We start from the raw sequence: 19,008 nt of genomic DNA, 5'->3' as shown, positions 1-19,008 counted from the left end.
TGTGATTGAATTGTATGTAGTGTAGGAGTGCCAGGGGCTCAGTACGGGGTGCAGAGGGGGAGACGCATTTTCTTTTCATATTATTTTTTACCAGGCCTCATAAATGTCAAAAATGGGATGAGGAAATGATGCTTGTTTAGATTATTTAGATTCATCCCACATTCATTCCCAAAGACCTGTGGTTCTCCCTGATCCAATTTGCTTTACAAAAGGACATACAGGTGTACATACACATGCTAAAAACACACAACACTCACACACACACACACACACACACACACACACACACACACACACACACACCAGACACAGGTGCACACATAACTGGATGTCAAAAAGATTTTTTTTTTTTTTTTTCCTGAGGCAAGGTACACAAGCAGATGAAAACGCACTGACATGACGCCCCCACACATACAGACGAGTGAGGGTATGGGAAGAATGTACAATGACTTGCAGGTCCAGCAAGTGTTGCAAAGGAAAGGAAGAGTGCCAGAGAAAGGGGAGGTGTGGGCACAGGGGCAGTCTGGGGTCAATTAGTATTCATAAAAGACAAATGAAACCATAGCTGCGGCCTAATACCAATTACTTTTGATCACCTAATCAATTAGAGTTGGTTAGGGTTACTGTAGCTAAATAGAAAATTAAGTGTGACATTCACCATTGGCGTCGAGATGACTTTTCATCAGCCACCAGATCGGAGATGTTAATTTCCTCATCAAGGTGGAGAATGGAAGGATATTCAACCGCATGGTCGGAAATGCACACTCCTGCACACACGCATGCAGCCACACACAGTTATTACAGGCCCTTTATTAAATATCCCTATGGCCCCTTAATAGACAAATAGCATCTGATTCTATCAAGCAGAGTAGAGAGAAAGTGGGAGCGAAGGAGGGGAGAAAATTAATGGAGTCCTCGGTGGCAGAGAGAATATGCAGCACTGAGAGACAGAGTAAATGAGTAATTCAGAACTGATTGATTGTACAAGAGAGAGTGAGAAGTGGAGAATGAGTGAGAGTGTAAAAGAGGGAGAGATATAGGAGAGGCAGAGACAGATAAAAAGGACCCAAGATTGCAAGAAAGGGGGAGCGATTGGAAGTGAGGGGTAGAAAATGGAATGTAGAGATGTGATGGATGGATAGCGAGAGAGCGAGAGATTCAGACGAGAGAGAGATGGAGTGGTATCGCTCCCCAAACCTTTGCTGGGTGGTTATTAAGCTAACACTCCTCTACTCGCTGCATGTCTGGTGTAACTGCACCTTTTTCCATTCCCACCCCTAACCTAGTTGAAGTTCAGCCATCGCCTAGGGCTTGTGGAAAAGGAGTGGCAGCAATATCAGGTCAAGGCCGGGGAGGGGAAAAGCCCAGCGGTTAGTATTCCCGGAGTGTCGGAGACGGAGAGACGGGAGGGAGATGGAGGGGAGATAGTGTCTGGTGGGGGGGCGGGGAGAAGATGTCTCGAGGATGAGGCTTTAACTTAGCTTAAACCAAACACTGGCGCTCTTCTGGTGGTGCTGCATGTGGCAATCAACATCACTTACATTAACCCTGTGTTCTACAACATGGTTTTTAAAATACTACTACTCTGCTTTGCCAAATACATTTTATAGGAAATGCAACCCAAACGGCCTGACACACTGAGTCGATTCAGGTCGGGCTCATTTAACTTCTCTCCTTCCATTGTGCCCATATTATATATAACTATATTAATATTATACATACACGTTTTATTCACATGCATTTACACGTGACAGTTCAGTTGATAATACAGAGCATCGTGTGTATGTTTGAGTGTATCGGAGAGCGTGCATCAGACAGAGCTTAAAGGACAATTCCGGCGCAAAACGAACCTAGGGGTTAATAACAGATGTGTACCCACTCGGTCGCTCTCTGGGACATGTTTTCATGCTAATCAAATGTGTTTGGAGCTTGAAACAAGCTAGCGCGGACCGCTGATTAGCTTACAACGCTAGTATTCAGGGCACAGGGAAAGTAAAAACAAATCGCTTATTATACCACTAAAAAGGCTCAAAATATCACCACACTTCAACGGTAGCATAAGGAGGGTCCCTAAATGTTAACCGATGCATTGAGAACATTTTAAGTGTACAGGCAGTTTATTAAAAAGATAGATTATAAAGACAGTAGCGTTCTCGTATACAGGCGGCCGCCGTCTTGGGAGCTACGGTCTTTCTAAACTTTTTTTTTTTTAATAAACTGTCTGTACATGCAATACTAGCGTTGTAAGCTAATCAGCGGTCCGCGCTAGCTTGTTTTAAGCTACAAACACATTTGATTAGCATGAAAACATGTCCCAGAGAGCGACCGAGTGGGTACACATCTATTATTAACCCCTAAGTTTTGCGGCGGAATTGTCCTTTAAAGTGATTGTTGTCGGTCTCAGCCTGAAAAGTTGCAGTCTTTGTCGGGTTGGGCTAGCGCTTCAGTATTTGGCCTGTACAGGGTAAGGGGTTTGAGTCCTGCATTCCATGTTTTGTTGGGTTTAGGCCAATAAAACACTTGGGTAAGTTTAGGACTGTGGTTTTGGTTAACTATTGTCAAAACGTGTCCCATCTCATGGTTTTTCTGATGGTTTTTCTCTAGCACCACCTGCAAGTCAAAGTTCTCACATTTCCAGTCAAATATCAAAATATTTTCCAATGATGTGTCCTACTTTGATGATCCCCTGACTTTTCCTTAGAATTTCATTTTGTTCAATGCTATAGTTTGTAATAAAATACCTGCTAAACTAATGACGTTCACATCAGCCTCAGTTGCTCCTTTTGGTTTAGTGCTAATTAGCAAATAAGAGCATGCTAAACTAAAAGGGGCGGGGGACCTGGTTAGTGGTTGCAAGTAATTATACTTGGAATTGAATTAGAATTGACATTTTAAGCGTGTTAGCAAGCTCATGTTAGCATTTAGCTCAAAGCACTGCTGTGCTTAATTACAGCTTCTACGGGCTGCTAGCATGACTGTAGACTCTTACTCTTGTTCAATATTTCACCAAGACCACTACCTTTCTGCATGCATGCATGTATCTGAATTCCAATGTCGCCATGTGTGAGTACACTGCGTGTGAGTATAGCTGCTGGATGTATGCAAAGAGGTGACAGCGGAGCTCACTCCAGGTGGCTCTTCAACACTTCGGATACTATAATGTGTGGATTGGATCTCCCCTCACACTACATGTTTCATGTGTGTGGATCACACCCAGACAGGCGTTCATGTGAATTCATCTTCATTCTTGCAGATTCATTTCTCTCTGCCCTCCATGTCTTGCCCTCTCTCTAATTTGTCTCTCCTCTCCATCCCCTCCTCCCTCTGTGTCTTTGAGGCCAATGGCCGAGACAGGCTCGCACGATGCAGTATTGATGTGGACGGTTAGTTAGCTCTTCCTTCACATATTCCTTCCTGTCTAATTAGTGTGGAAGGAGAAGAGCCTGTCACTGTGTGTGTGTGTGTGTGTGTGTGTGTGTGTGTGTGTGTGTGTGTGTGTGTGTGTGTGTGTGTGTGTGTGTGTGTGTGATCTCAGGGCTCTCATTAACCAGGCTTTGTTTTCCTTAAATTTATTAGCATTCCCTTGACAGCGGCTGTTACGTCAGCGCAAGGCTAAAAGCTAGGCTAAATGTAAGCCATAAGAAGTCAGTCTGTCCCTTTTGATTAACATTAGCCTGTTTACATTGTCTAAGTGTTTGTAAGTGCAGTGACACAGCTTTCCTTAATAGCTCTTTGGCAGTGGGTCTACATATCAAGTGTCTGCTGTAGCTTTTGCTGCTTTAAAATAGCGAGAGACAAATGATCTTTCCTGCAGAATATGTAAGTCCTGCTTTCACCTTTGGGTGAATCCACTTGTCTGTGACCATGATGAGTCCTGGCTACTCTATTAACATGCAGGCAGCGTCTGCACAGACATGTTTCCTCCAGGTGTAGGATACTCTTCGTAGTGTCTAATATCACTCCCTGGCTAAAATGCAGAGAGAAAACAGAAAAATAGGAACAAGCAAGGGAGCAGCAGCAGGGTTGCTGATTCAGGGACAGACATGGGGGAGGTGGAGGCTAGAAAATTGGAGAAAATGGATAGTATAGGGGGGGGGGGGGGGATGAAAGGGGGTGTAGGAGGTTGTTTCAGGGGTCCCAGAATATGTTCCTCATTATGATGAGGTCTTCTCTGGGGAGCTTGTGGTGAATCAGAGGGGAGATATATAAAGGAGACCAGGCTGTTACAGGAGATTACCTGTGCTAAGGTGATGCAGGAGCGAAGGGTGCGACTACCATCCATCCATTATGATCACCATGGAGACCTTGTAGCAGCGAGATGCAGGGGAAAGGAGCAATATGATTCATAATAATTATAGCAGTTGGAGTGATGAGCAGTGGTAGTTATAGTAACAATAAAGATAGTGGAACTATGACTAGAAATAATAGTTGTAGCAGTTCAGAGCGGGGCGATGCAGGGCGTGGCGATGCAGGACGGGGCGCGGCGGCGGAATGGGAACAAAAAATCTACCGGGAATTTTCATAGACCACCGGCCGAGTCTGACCATCTCAGCGCCACCTTTCCCTTTTCTTTTTTGGCTTTCCATCATTAGACTCACACAACGTTAACGTTACCAATATATGTGACGAAGAAAAAAAGAGGTGTTCGATGGCTTTACGTCATAGGCCGACCAGGGCTATGCCATTTGGGGAGGGCCCTCTCACTGATCCCCCTATATTTCTGAAAATCCTAGTCATGGTTGTGACCGTTAGTGCTTTCTGATTAGCCTGTGTTTGTATTGAAATAAGAGGCTGCTGCGGCCCGCCGTACGGGTTGAGCAGAGACTACGCAGTTTGACCAGCGGGCAGCGGCCAGGCAGTGGCCAGGCAGCGGCCGCACACCAGGCCGCCGGATGGTGTTGCTAAGAACTTGCAATGTATAACTATTATCAGACCGGCCCTTGGGGAAAAGTTCAGACTCTCCTGATTGCCACTCCGCCTCTGGCGTGGCGGGGCGTAGTAGGGCACAGCAGGGCATAGTAGGGCGAAGCAGGGTGCAGCAGGGCATAGTAGGGCGAAGCAGAGCGTTGTGGGGCGTTGCAGAGCGTAGTAGGGCGCAGCAGGGCGTAGTAGGGCACAGTAGGGCGAAGCAGAGCGTTGCCTGTGTTCTAATCTTCATAGTAAGATGCTTAAAGGCACTTTAATAAAAAGCTAAAAGTCACAAGGCCTCTTCGAGCTGTACAGCAGATAGACAGCAGATGATTCAGTAGTTTTACTTTGTATATTTCAGCAAATTCTACCCCCTTGGCCTATCTAAACAAAAACTTTCCTTAACAGAAAAATTGTATTAATGGTTAACCCGAATCACTGCTGCACTAGTGCATTTACATTTCTTCCAAATCAGATTCTCCACCTCACATAGTCAGAAGATGTTAAATCTGATCCCTCCCACAATAGCCTTAAGATCAGACAAAACGACACTGCACACTGGTGTACCTGGAAAGCTATCATAGCAGCAATCATTCTTTTCATCAGTACAATGCTACACTGTACATGCTACAAGGTATTCTGCCCGGAATGCACGGTTTTATGGATTTGATCGGCCAGTGTACTGTTGCTGGACGGCAGATTGCAATTGTGCAGGGATCAACTTTTCTGCCTGGTTGGCCTTAGTTTTTTAGTTTTTTTTGCTGTAGCTCTCAATGTTTTCTGCAACAACGCAATGGTCTAACTGTAATGAATGTGGACACTGTCGTTTCTGGACACAATGCTATTGTCGGTTCAACTTAGGCCTGCAGCTATTAATTACTTTAGTAAGTAAGTATTCTAGCTATTATTCCATCTATTAATCCAGTAATCGGAAAAGAATAACATATACTTTAGCTTTATTAAAGAGCAATAGAAAATATACTATTTTTTTTTATATATAGAAAAATCAACATTTTTATTGCTTAAATTGCATAAAATAATATCAGTGTAACCTGATCTGTCAGGGAGTTGGGGCGGTCCGCGGTACGTGCAATGTGTCACAGTGATAATCATGTGCACTGTATATAGTTATGTGGATAAAATGAATGATTTTTAATAATCAAGTTACTTGAGTTTCTCGAGGAATCACTTCAGCCCTAGTTCGAATGCAGCTTTAAAAGAAGCTAAAGGAGCCTAATGGGAGAAAAACTTCCAACTGTCTGAAACACTGTTGCATGTCAGCTTTACTGAATATGTGAATACCTCAGAATCAACGAGCGAGGGCTTCTTTAAACTCACCATTTTGTACCACCGTTAAAAATTAACAGGGATATATCTGTTGTTAAAGAGACAGAGATTCTTCAGCAGACAGTAGACGCAATCATCCATGATGTAATGCAGCCATAAGACATGTATTTTGAGTAAGGCTGTTCCTATTTCTCTGTCTCCTCTGTCAGATGAATATTACTCAGGGATTGAGAGTGGGGAGACAGATGTGATTAATTATGAAGAAAACTGTCATACTTTCTATCCATCCTTCCTCATCCTCCTCTTCCTCTCTCCACCCCCTCCTCTCTGCCTTCATCACGCTTCCCTCCCCTCTCTTTAAACCGCCCACTAACCCTGTCTATCAGCGGCCCAGTGCTTGCATATCCTTGCAGAAGCTGAAGGGGTCATTATTCACAGCTTAGACCATGGCTGTTTGATGTGAAATAGCTCACAGTGTTCTAACATGCGTTTAGAAACGCAATTAGCATAGCGATTAGCATAGCCATTTCACATGTTAACCCGTCAAATTCACAGGCACCTCTCTCAGGACCCCTACAGTCAGTCCTGACAGTACACTCAATGAAGGGACACGCATTTCCATGGAGCACTTATTCCCCTCCGAGGTGGAAATAAAGGAAAGGGAATAGTGTGTCATAGATGTATGTAAGAAAATGAAGATAAGAAATGCATTGCCCCCCCCTCCCACACACACACACACACACACACACACCCTTCCATCTCAGCAGCATGTAACGTTTATCACAGCATCAGTTTGGCCTTTTTGTCCACAATACGTCCCCAAGGATCCATTCACTAAATGGGGAAACCCCTCTCACTGATGGATTTATACACACACACACACACACACACACATGCACAAAGTGGCAATATAATAATGTTATTTCAACAGCATGCCCAGTGACCCCTCTAAAGAGGATCCCTACTGTGGCTGTATACACATAACCTTAATAATTCACTCACTCACTGCACTCACACACAGACACGCACACACACAAAGAAAAGGTCTAAATAATTTACAGAGATAGACGTCTAGCCCCTTGCATGAATAAGTAAGAGGCGGCCCCCTGGCCAGTTGCGCCCCCTCTCACGGCTCCTGTCGTACCGCGTACACAGTTTAATCAGCTCATACATATTGCATTGCTTGCTTGCTTGATAGTCTCACTAATTCTGTGTTCAATTTTGTTTTCATTTAACTTCCACTTAGTGAGTCTACAGATTGTGGTGTTAAGAGACATTTTGCCGATACTTTTCCACATGTATCTGAACAATTGAAATGTGGGAAGATGCAGGTGTTTAATTAGTTACTATATGTAACGTATTTGCCCGGGTCCCATTTTTCCCACAAAATCACAAAATGATTTACAGCAGGCAGACCGGCTCTACAGTCACACATTCTGAAAGGTCATAGATTTTCGTGTAACACCCGAAAAGCCTGTGTTAGCGTGTCCAGCCAGGTGAAAGGTAGCAGGAGATTTCTTACTATCATAGGTGTAATTTACAGGGGGGATGGGGGTTACAACTAGAGATGTTCCGATACCGATACCAGTATCGGTATCGGCTCTGATACTGCATAAAACGCTGGTATCAGTATCGGGAAGTACTGGAGTTTATGCACCGATCTGATACCACGTAATAAAGCCCTAAAGAAAATCTACGTTAAAGTAGTTTATTTATGTTCTTTTTCCGTTATAACTGACTGTCAAACTGCATAATAAAAGAAAGTTCTGTGGCATTCATGTTTCACAAAGAGTTTTACCTGAGCCACACTGACAACAAAGATAGAAATAATATCACATCCATACAGGGATAGTAGCATACAGTTGTTAAAATATAATAACATATATGACACACTGGTATCGGATCGGTACTCAGTATAGGCAGATACGCAAGTTCAGGTATCAGAATTGATATCGGGAAGCAAAAAATGATATCGGACCATCTCTAGTTACAACCCCCCACAAAAAAACATATTATAATTTCTTTTACATTAATAAAGACATTTGCACCATAAATTGATGCAGAAAAGGCAGAAATTGTTGCAGAAAAATTCACCAGAATGCAGGAAATTAATTGTTTGTTGCTCAAAATTTCAATGTTGCCCAAAAGTGGACATCTCAACTCCCCCAGTGTTGAACCCAAAGTTACGCTCTTGCTTTATATTGGCGTAATTGTATTTTAATTTTATTTTAGAAGTTATCTGTTGTAGTTGATACTGGGGCAGGGCCATCACAGAATAAAGGAAATTAAACAAAGAACAACTGAAAGGGAAAGTGACAGACTAGGTTCAGGCTTCAACAGATGGAGTCAATTACAGGATTGTAAATGATTCAAAACCGACTCGAATTGGCCCTCAGGTATGTAATATGTCTATTTCATTCATAAAATAACAATGCGAGACGTGGTTGTACGTCAGTAGCCTACAGTAACTTATGTCCCCCTTCCATTTAGCGTCAGTTTTTATTTATTTTCAGTCCGTGGTTGTGTTGACCTACCATTTCCTTTTCCCTTGTCCCCCTGTTCTTGTGTAAAGCGTCTGTGGGTTTCATGAAATGCGCTATATTAATCTAAGTTATTACATTGGTTGCTACAATAATCTCTTATTGCTTTGGCTCGTGACACAGTGACAGTGATACGCGGTTTGGCTCACGATACATCCAAAGTAGGCTGAGTTACCGTACGACTTGAAATGTAACGATGCATCTGTAACTTAATCTTTTATTGTATTTAATGACTGATTTTCTGTATAAGCAAAACATTCATCGCAACTATATGCCCTCCCCGTAACACTAACTCAGTAATACAGCACCGAATCAACACAAACTGGAAGTTACAAATAGCCACTTTAATTGTTGCTGTAATTAGGTAACATTAACCTACAGCGTGTGGCTTATCTTCTCATTTCTTTGTTCAAGACTGAATGCTTGTTCCTTCCCCACCTATACCTCCTCTTGTTATTGTGGCTTTAAAAACTCGTTGCTAACTCTAACAAGTCCCAGTTCTCCTTCTATAATTCAATTCCACACTACACTACACACACAACCACTAGGGGCGTTTGTTTTCATCTGTGTGTTTAACTGAACTTTTAAACATCCACTCTGTTGAGGTTTATTGCAGTCTCACATTCTTGTATTTTTCTTGTAAAACCTCTCAAGGCATTTATTGTAACAACTGTAGGAGTATAGCGGATCCTGGTGTCATTCGTTGGGGAATATGAATTTATTACCCCCAATTTCCACCAAACAGCGGTGGAGTCAATAGGTTTCCATTAAAGTCAATGTGTGTATTTTCACTGACTGCGGAACGGCTGCGTTCCGACTGCGTCCCAGCTCCGGCAATCCGCAGCCCTCCGGAGTAGATACGCAGAGCTTCTGTTTTTGACGGATGCCGGAGAGCTCCGCAGCAATTCAGCACATGGCAGATAGTGCAGGACAGGAAGTCGAGCACAGAAACAAAATAAAATATCCGGTTAATTTTCAAAATAAAATGCACCGTGCTCACGGCGGATCATATTTCCCTGCACTACATCTTGAAAACGTCATAAGGGGCAGAGACAGGCCTGAAACAAACTGTTGTTGGTTTTGTGGTTCTGTTTATAGAAACTACTTCCTGTTATATTGTGCGATCATACGTGAATTCGCGAGATTTCGTGGGTCCTCGTGACTTCAGCTGTCAGTCATGGCTGCAGCCGTTCCGCAACAAATCTGGACCTGGTGGGTATTGAAGGATGGCGGAGCACGGAGCCGCCACACAGCAGAGCCGATCTGCAGCCATTCCGCAGTTGGTGGAAATCCACCTTAAGACATAACTTGAATATGATTGACCAATCTACTCATTCAATGATTCCTTTTGAAGTACCAAATATGAAAAAAAAGAATCAGTGGCAAGATAAGAGGGTTGTTGTACTGTATGTTGTTGTACTATTAGTATTACTGTGTAGTGATAAAATAATAACCAATCTTTATTGATAAGACAAAAAATCCATTGCGACGCTGCAGAGGAGGGTCTGGCTAGTCCACACAGATTCCTGGATGGGAGGAAAAACGTGCTCCGGTTATTGGCAGGAAGGTACCAGACATCCAAAAACGGACATCCAAAAAGAGTGACATCCGGCAGAATTTCCAGTAGAACGAGAGCAATCCCGGAAGTGGAACGTCATGGATATAGACTATATTCGATGTAGCTGTTTAACTAGCAAATCTAGCCGACAATGATGGAGACAAACTAATAGATTCATAGTAGGGCTGTTGGAACGAATTCCAAAAGTCGAATGTAATTCGAATAGTAAAAAAATCAATACTATTCGAATGCTGAAATTACTATTCAAATGTGATATTTTTTTTAATAAATATGTTAGCTAACATTAGCTAATCTCCCTCTTCTCACCTTGGCCTACCCGCATGTGAAAACGAAATGCTTTGCTGAAAACTCTTAGACAGATAGTCTAGCTAGCTGTCTGGATTTACCCTGCAGAGATCTAAGGAGCAGTTAACCATAGTCCTCATAAATCCACCAGAGTTTAGAATGCCAACACAAAAAAAGTCCAAGGCATAAATGAGTGAAATCCGGCGGAATTTCCATCGGCAACGGAGCAATCCCAGAAGTGGAATGTCGTGGATATAGACTAGATACAGACTGTTGACCAAATACTCTTGTAGTGAGCATTCAACAAAAACCAGAATTGGATAAAAAATATTGCATTTCGTAGTTGTGCAGTAATCGTCATTTGAGGGATGTGCTGATCAATACTTGCATGTGCGGGCTGAAGGAATGGATTCCAGGAGAGTCGGTGGAGGTATCGGACTCAAATCACATTTGAGTCATGACATAACACACACAGTTTGTAGAGCACTGCTGATGACGGAGTTGGATAGTTTGAATTTAGGCTAGTAAAATGATACCACACATGGTGTACTGTAGGTAAACCTAACTATGATCAAATGACTATAGCCACTGTTACGAAAGAAATACTCAAACTAATGAAGCTAATCAAACATAAGTCTACTAATAGCATTACAGAAATGCCTTAATTAAATAACCTGCAGAGGTTCTTTAACTTGGTTATCAATATATTGATTCCCTGCATACATACAAGTTGGCTCTTTAATTAGATTGTACATTTCCCAAATTAAATCATAATTCTAGAGTACACACAGAATACATGTTGCACTCACACAACACAAGACAATACATAAAACAGTAACTTTAAATCAGAAAACAATTACAATAGTGTGTAGTCAATGTACTCAGACGCACAGGGCAGGTCTGCCCAGACATGTGAGGGAGGTCCCGGAACATTAAGTTCATTACACACAAAGTGATACTGGCTGTCTTTGACATAATGCTCCTTGTGTAGTGTAGACCTTATCCTGAGTCCATTTGCCGTTCAGTCTGTTGCTTGCATCATCTGAAGCTTATAGAATATATTCAGCTGTCTCTTTAGACATAAAGTTTGTCACTATTTTACCAGGAGAGGCTGTTTGTCTCAGCGTTTGGACTGAGGTTTTTCTGACTGGTGTCAGAGGTTGAAGGCAACTATGTTTTGCTGCTGGGAGTTTTGTTTGTGAGTTATTTTCACAAGTAACATAAGTAACATGTATCAGTGTAGCTCTGTTTCTGTAACGCTCCTGTAGGGCTGGGTACTGAACTTTGATACTTTTATGGTACCGACTGAATTGCTTTGATACTATCGAGTATCAAAAGTGCCTTGTCATTCTGTACCAAATTTAGATACAAGAAGTGAATCTCATCGGCATCAGTGAGCCAATAAGCACGCAGCATGCTTGTACCAAGATTAAATAATGCTTGTGATTGGCTGTTTAGTGTTACACGTCGGAGAGGCATGCAGTTACGCCCAGAGATGGGGCTCACGTGTGTGTGGGTTGTTGTATTTTGAAGAGGGAGGATGAAGGATTTGAATAAAAGTAAAGATGTGTACCATAATTTACTTTTCTTTTTGTTAAAATGGATTTTATAATGTGGCCGGGTTGGTTCAGTGGGTAGAGCAGGCGCACATATATGGAGGTGTATACCTTGACGCAGAAGGTCCAGCTTTCGAGTCCGACCTGAGATGATTTCCTGCATGTCATCCTCCTCTCTTTCCTTTTTCATATCTTGCTGTTCTTTCCATTAAAGGCTGAAATGCCTTTTTTTTTAATGGATTTTATAAAATTGGTATCGGAAAAAGTATAATTCAGGTACCGGTAGTGATTCTAGTATCCAAATGTTTTGAACAATACCTATTCCTATGCTCCAGGTCTGGGCAGGGTAAAAAAGAGACTGTAACAAGGTATTAGTCAAGAGTTGTAGATTGATTACAAAATAACTTCAAAAAGAGACTAAGAACATGTTTTGGGAGTGTACCACCTACAGTGGCTGACTTTTGGAAGATGGTTGCCTTTAACCTCTCTAGGTTGTTTAAGATTAGATTGCCCTGCTCGCCTGCTACACTTATTTTGAATGATTTGTCAAGGCTGGGTTTGACACTGGATAAGAAAACTAGTTGCCACACGTTGGAAACCTCCACATTCGCTCTCTTTTCGAGCTTGGGTCTTAATATATTTGGATATTGTTTACTTGGAGTTGTCGACAGCTAGAGTCCACAGAGCAAAAGAGTCAGCAATAGAGGTTTGGCATTCACTTTTAACTACCCTCCGCAGGCTTCAGGTGTAATATGTAACCGAGATTTGGAGTTCTGGATCCAGGGGGTGGGTGGGTTATGTCTGGGGTTTTATTTATTTATTTTATTTTATTTTATTTTTTTATCTTAGTTGTTAATCATACATTTCTGTGTATATGCATATGTATAGGTATGTATGTGAATATATATTTTATGCTATATTTTTGAGGCGTGTATATACCTGTACGTACTGTCTCTTTAAAATAAAATAAAAATTTGATCACAAAAAGAGACTAAGAAGAGCTGTCCTGGCCCGTCTTAAATTAGTAATCTAAATAACTGAGCAAAACAAAAGATTACAAACAAGAAACACTCTAGCTTTTTCTTTCTGTTTCTTTTTCTTCCACTCTCTCTCGCTCTCAATTTGTGCGATTGGCAGCACAACAGTCACATCAACAAGCCTCTCCTCACGTTATTTTCAGTTGTGTTTGGTTTAGAATTCACTGATGCTACCTCTCTCCCCTCCCTCCCCCCTTTAACCTTCCTGTCCCCCATCCTGACCTATCAGTCTCTGCTGGCAAAGCCTGGCATCTTAATGGTTAGGACAGCCTTGCTGTAGCAGCACAGATCATAACAATTTATCCGGACTGAGGAAAGGGAAGGAGGAGGGAGAATCAACCGAGAAAAGCTGATTTTTTTTTTTTTTTTTTAGTCTTCCATACACTTCTTTCTCTGGGACTCTATTTCTCTCAGCAGGGGATTGTTCTGTTCTTCTGCAGTTATATCTGAGGCTCTGTGTCATTTTGGTAGTAATTAAACTATCCGTTAAATCAGTGATGCAGAGGCTTAAGGAGCTGGGTCTCGGCTACTTTTATAGCAGAATCTTCGGGAGCAGTGGGGATGAAATACTATGCTAATTCTGACTGGAGAAAGGTTCTGCAGAGGGAATCTCTATATGCATGCATGACAGGTAAAGCTGAACTATTGAGAGAGACACGAGGCAAAAGGTATAGAGAGAGAGAGAGAGAGAGAGAGAGAGAGAGAAAAAAACAAAATAGCGTAAAATGCTGAGCGCAGGTTGCTGCATGTCATCTGGTATCAGGGGTAGTATTTGGTGGCTGGGAGCCAGTATGAGTGAGATGAGGGGAGGCGAGTCTGCAGAGCCAATAAATTATGGGCCTTCAAGCCCCACTTTACATTAATGGAATGTGCAGCGCTGCTCTCCCCAGTCGGCCGCTGAGATTAAAGAGTAGGGAAATGGCTGTGGACAGGCTCTCCCCGGCCTGGGCTCTCTGTGTGATATGGGCCTTCAGAAACCTTCAGAGTTGCCCTGTGGTACACAGGGCCATGAAACCGCAGCGGCTGTGCATGGAGGTCCAGACTGAGCATTTTAGTTAAAAATACATCCCAGCAAAACCTGCAAGGTTTCTTGCTTTGTGATCACAAGCCGTGGGCTTTGGTGCTGCCGAGCCAGAAAAGGTGGCTTTTAGAGCCTCAGCAATAACGCGACAGAATCCTCGCTTGGGTTGTTTATTTGAAGCACTGCGTTAAAGATCAGATTCTGGGAAAGTCAACCTAGATATACAGCGTGGTACTCTGAAGATTTCTTACAGATTATGTGGGATAAAGTGTGCGAGTATGAGAGAATGGCTGAAGCATATCCACCTAAACCCTGCTCTCTTCCACAGCCCCGAAACCCATTACCCCCCTATTCATCTCTCAATTGAACCGAGCCACCGCTGTGCCTCTGCCTGTCTCCTAGTGGTTTTAGACTTGTTTGATGGAATCAGATGCATCTGGGAAGATTCAATTAAAATGCCGTTGCCTTTCTTAACTACTTCTCATCGCTCGCATGTCTCCTGCCAGTGTTTTAAAGTGATTACACACAATTATTTCAATTAGATGTCAGGAAGTAGTGCCATCATCATCAGACAGTAATCAGGTTGTGGTGGAGCAGTGGGAGACAGAAAGCGACAGCTTCTCTCATTCTCTTTCATTAAAGATGGAGGAGAACATTGCAGAGCGTTTTTCGCTTCTTCCTTTTTTTTTTTCACAATGTGGCACACTTCCAGGAATGCCAAAAAAGACGCTTTTGTACCCCCTGCAAGTTGTTCTCATCTCTGCTAATGAATGAAATCCTCTTCTGGATCTCTTTCTTTCTGAGATTCGGGTGAATATGAGAGAATGAGTGAGACACAAAAGGGAGAGCAGGCCTCCTGTTGTGTCCTGGACAGAGTCAAATAGAGTGGGAAGAGATAGATAGATAGATAGAGAGAGAGAGAGAGAGAGAGAGAGAGAGAGGGATTACACAGACAGCCTTCTGGCTATATTTTACAGTGCGGAGCAGTTACACTATTACCTGAATGAAGTCCTGTTGTTTCACAAAAATGTAATTCAAATGGATGCTGACGTAAAGAGTGACATTATGATTCACTTCTCCCCCCCCCCACCTCCCCTTTTTATGTCCAGCCACTACCCCCCAGCCCCCTTCTTAACTTTCTTCCTTTAAGTTCTTTTGCAATCTTTCCTACTCCAGGTAATACAAGTACGTACAGTTAATTACTGGTATTATAGTGCAAAATGAAATTTACTACTTAACAAAGGAATGTTCTCCCATGGCGATCAGCAAGAATTCATGAGTTGAGCTGTTTGTGATGGGGTATGGTGGTCTGTGTTTCTGTTGGGAGCTCCAGTATACTGTCCTTGAGGAGCAGAATATGCTATAGGAGCTCCCACGGGAATAAGGTATGGTAACAGAGCTAGCATAGGAGCTGCTGGGGCTCTGTGTTGTGATAACAGAGGCTTTGCAGGAGGAGACACACACACACACACCGCATAATGAACAACCCGCCGCCCACTGCAGCACAGGATGCACACACAAACACACACATGGGCACACCCACGTACAAACGCAGAAACACACATGCGTTCACAAAAAAATGCCTGTTCGTGGTGGTGTGGTGTTGTGTAATTTTCACACAACGTCATTATCAACCATACATGCACACATGACAGTGTTATGAGCCAGGCCAGCCCTCTGCAGCACATGCTTGGTTGCTTAGCCGAGGCCACGCTGACTGCATGTCTTACAGCTGCATCAGTATGCTACGAGCATGGTCCTGTGTCTACAGCACTCTCCCTCCCTTCATCCACCTCTCCTTTATGTCTCCCTCTCAGTTCTCTGTCTTAACCTCCGTCACTCTCTCCAGGCTTGCTTGGCTCTGGTACTCCCTCCTTTCCTGATCTCTCCCTCTTCTAGAGTAAAAAAAGAGGGCCAGTTATTACTGCAGAGCTGTTGCTGTGTATTCACCTCTTTACTATTTTCTGCCTCCTTATCTTTGAATATTATGTTTTACTTTACTCCCTTATATTCCACTTCTCTCTCCACCTAATGTCTCTCTGGTCTCCCTCCTTCACCACGTCTTTGCGTCACTGCTGGCTGTGCTTTTGGCTTTTCGGCTCCAAGTGGGGAACAGCATGCTAGGCTAATTATACGGCTACCGATCCAGCCATATTGGCTAATGTTGTTTTTCTGCTTCTTCTCTCTGTTGTATTGTAACCAGGGGACAGGCCCATTAATTGCCCTGCTGATGACTGTCATCATCCACACCCCTCTATGTCCGACACAGAGGGGTAGAGAGAGTGTGTGTGTGTGTGTGTGTGTGTGTGTGTGTGTGTGTGTGTGTGTGTGTGTGTGTGTGTGTGTGTGTGTGTGTGAGCCTCAGCGGGTGTCTGATGGGAGGGTGCTCAAGTGTGGAGGACTCATCATGGGTTATTAGGAGCATGCAGGGGGGCCATCAAGCGTAAGAGATAGAGAGATAGACGTGGCAGAGACATGAAAAGAGAGAGAGAGAGAGAGAGAGAGAGAGATGGTTAAGAGAGAATCATTCCTAAAGCAAAGTAGTCCTAAAGTGTGGCTTTGAAAGAGACTCATTGAGATTCTCCTCTCCTCTTGCACTTCAATAAGCTTTTTTGGCATTATGGATAAACGTTTTTTGCCAAGACACTGAACTTCATGAAGTTGGGGGATTTCCACAAGACTAAAATAACCTGACCTCTTGTCCCTAGTGTGGGTCAAGCTCTTAATGCATGATCCTACACTTCCCATAATGCTACTCTCTGTAGTATCTTTTGTCAGACCCTCCTTACAGGCTTTCTGTTATGAATTTGTAGTGTCCAAACCCAAGCTGAGATAACCCTGTTCACTTCGCTATGACATCATCAGGACCATTTTGTTAAGCATTAGAAAGCTCCTAGCAACAACTGTTTCACTGGCTCAGCAGATACCACCAGTGACTAGTAAATCTACTGTGATAACATGACAGACACACACACACACACACAAACAATGTGGCATTTAGTGACAGGTTTCAAATGGGCTGATCATTACACTCTCACACACTCTCACACATGCACATACGTTCGTACAGTACCCACACTGGTCTCTCTCATTGGCCAATGTTAATTTCCTGCAAAGCATCTTCACAGCACATGAAGGCAGATAAGGATAAAGGATAAGAATCTAGACAGCCTTGTACACCATGATTAATTCATTTCATATTCTGCTTGCCTAGAATGAATGTGCAGTTAATATTTAATATTTCTACGCTTTTTCACATGATTGCAACATGATTATGAGAGGGACTCATAGTGGGTGTGTGTGTGTGTGTGTGTGTGTGTGTGTGTGTGTGTGTGTGTGTTTGGGAGGTCAGAGAGAGGGCGAGAGAGAGAGAGAGAGAGAGAGAGAGAGAGAGAGAGAGAGAGAAAGAAAAATCACACGTTTTGTAAATTGCATTGTTAATACTGTTTGTGCTTACCAGTAATGCTAATGTGGCGCTTAAGTAATTGAAATTGAAAACAAAATGAGATTGAAAGAGACAATTAAAGAGAGAGATACAGGAGATGACTGGAGAAGGGAAGGACTAGGAGGAGAGAGACAGCCACAGCATTACATTATAAGTATTTCAGTGTGGGGGGGTGAAGTGTGTGCTGACACAGTTTGTTGTTGTGCATCTAAGCAGCACGAGAATAAACACAGAGTGCACCTCTAGCTTTATTTTCATGCTGCATGAAACAAGAATTCAATTTTCTTCATTTATGAAACACAACAGTGAGTAACTACATAGTGTTTGCATTATATACATTACACTCTCCCCTCTGGAAATAGGCGGCATGAAGCGCATATATATATATATATATATATATATAGTAACAGGGAGAAAGAAATGAGAGAGAGAGGAGATGCAGTTTTCATATCACATAATACAACCCTTGAAATGTTATTGTTGTTCATAATTGGAGCCTTTAATAAGCATGCTGTGAGGTCATGGTGTTTTAATTGTGTGTATTAGTTTTCTTTTAGATTGACAATGCAATGGAGTCTCTGGATGAGCTTCCTTGATATTACAGTACACTAGAAAAAAATTAAAACAACACACACACACACACACACACACACACACACACACACTGTACCGCCTCCCTTTGAATGCTTATGTGGTAATTCTACTTCTGCGAAAATGCACGTAAACGTCTCTGCAGATTTACGACGAGAAGGCTCTTATGGTTTTAGAGGCTGGCAGTCGAGCTGACTTGCAAATCTCACAAATCTCCACACCGTGTTGCGCGTGGCCCAGTGGGTCAAAAACAAGCTGATTGGTTGAGCCAACTTCCTTTTGGAAGACAAGTATTGATTTTTTTAAGTAAAAGTCAACATGTCCAGGTTCAGTTCCAGTGTTTAATTCAAACAAGGATAAAACAGCCATCACAACTTCTACAACTGACACCAAATCTATGTTTGCTTAAGTGGGGACAGAGAAGCATGTTCCTACACACACACACACACACACTGTCATGTTGCAGTAATAGTATTGTATAGTTACTACGAAGTAAGAGCCACAGGGCTGATGGAGAAGTTAATTAGAGGCCAAGCCAGTCATCTCCACCTTCTGACCCATTTCCACCCCTCCCATCATCCCCTCTACATCTCCCCTTATCTGTCATTCACAGTCCCCCCCACTGCTAATGAGCTTATTCTGAGCCATACATTATGTCTGCAGCTGTACTTTTCTCTCCGTGCAGTGCAGCTCAGCTTTTTTCTCTCCACAAGAAACCGAGAGATGGCTACTCGTTCCCACCATGTCTCCAATTAGATG

General features: G+C 42.8%; 1 protein-coding gene across 3 annotated transcripts in view; it reads left to right on the top strand.

Annotated features, from left to right (window-relative positions):
- dab1a (DAB adaptor protein 1a) overlaps positions 1-19,008 on the top strand; it is a 284,198-nt gene that overhangs the window by 161,244 nt on the left and 103,946 nt on the right. The gene's annotated exons all lie outside the window — the stretch shown is intronic.

Source organism: Sander lucioperca, chromosome 11 (genome assembly GCF_008315115.2).
Source record: "Sander lucioperca isolate FBNREF2018 chromosome 11, SLUC_FBN_1.2, whole genome shotgun sequence".
Lineage (NCBI taxonomy): Eukaryota > Metazoa > Chordata > Actinopteri > Perciformes > Percidae > Sander > Sander lucioperca.
This window is presented reverse-complemented; position numbering and strand designations above follow the sequence as displayed.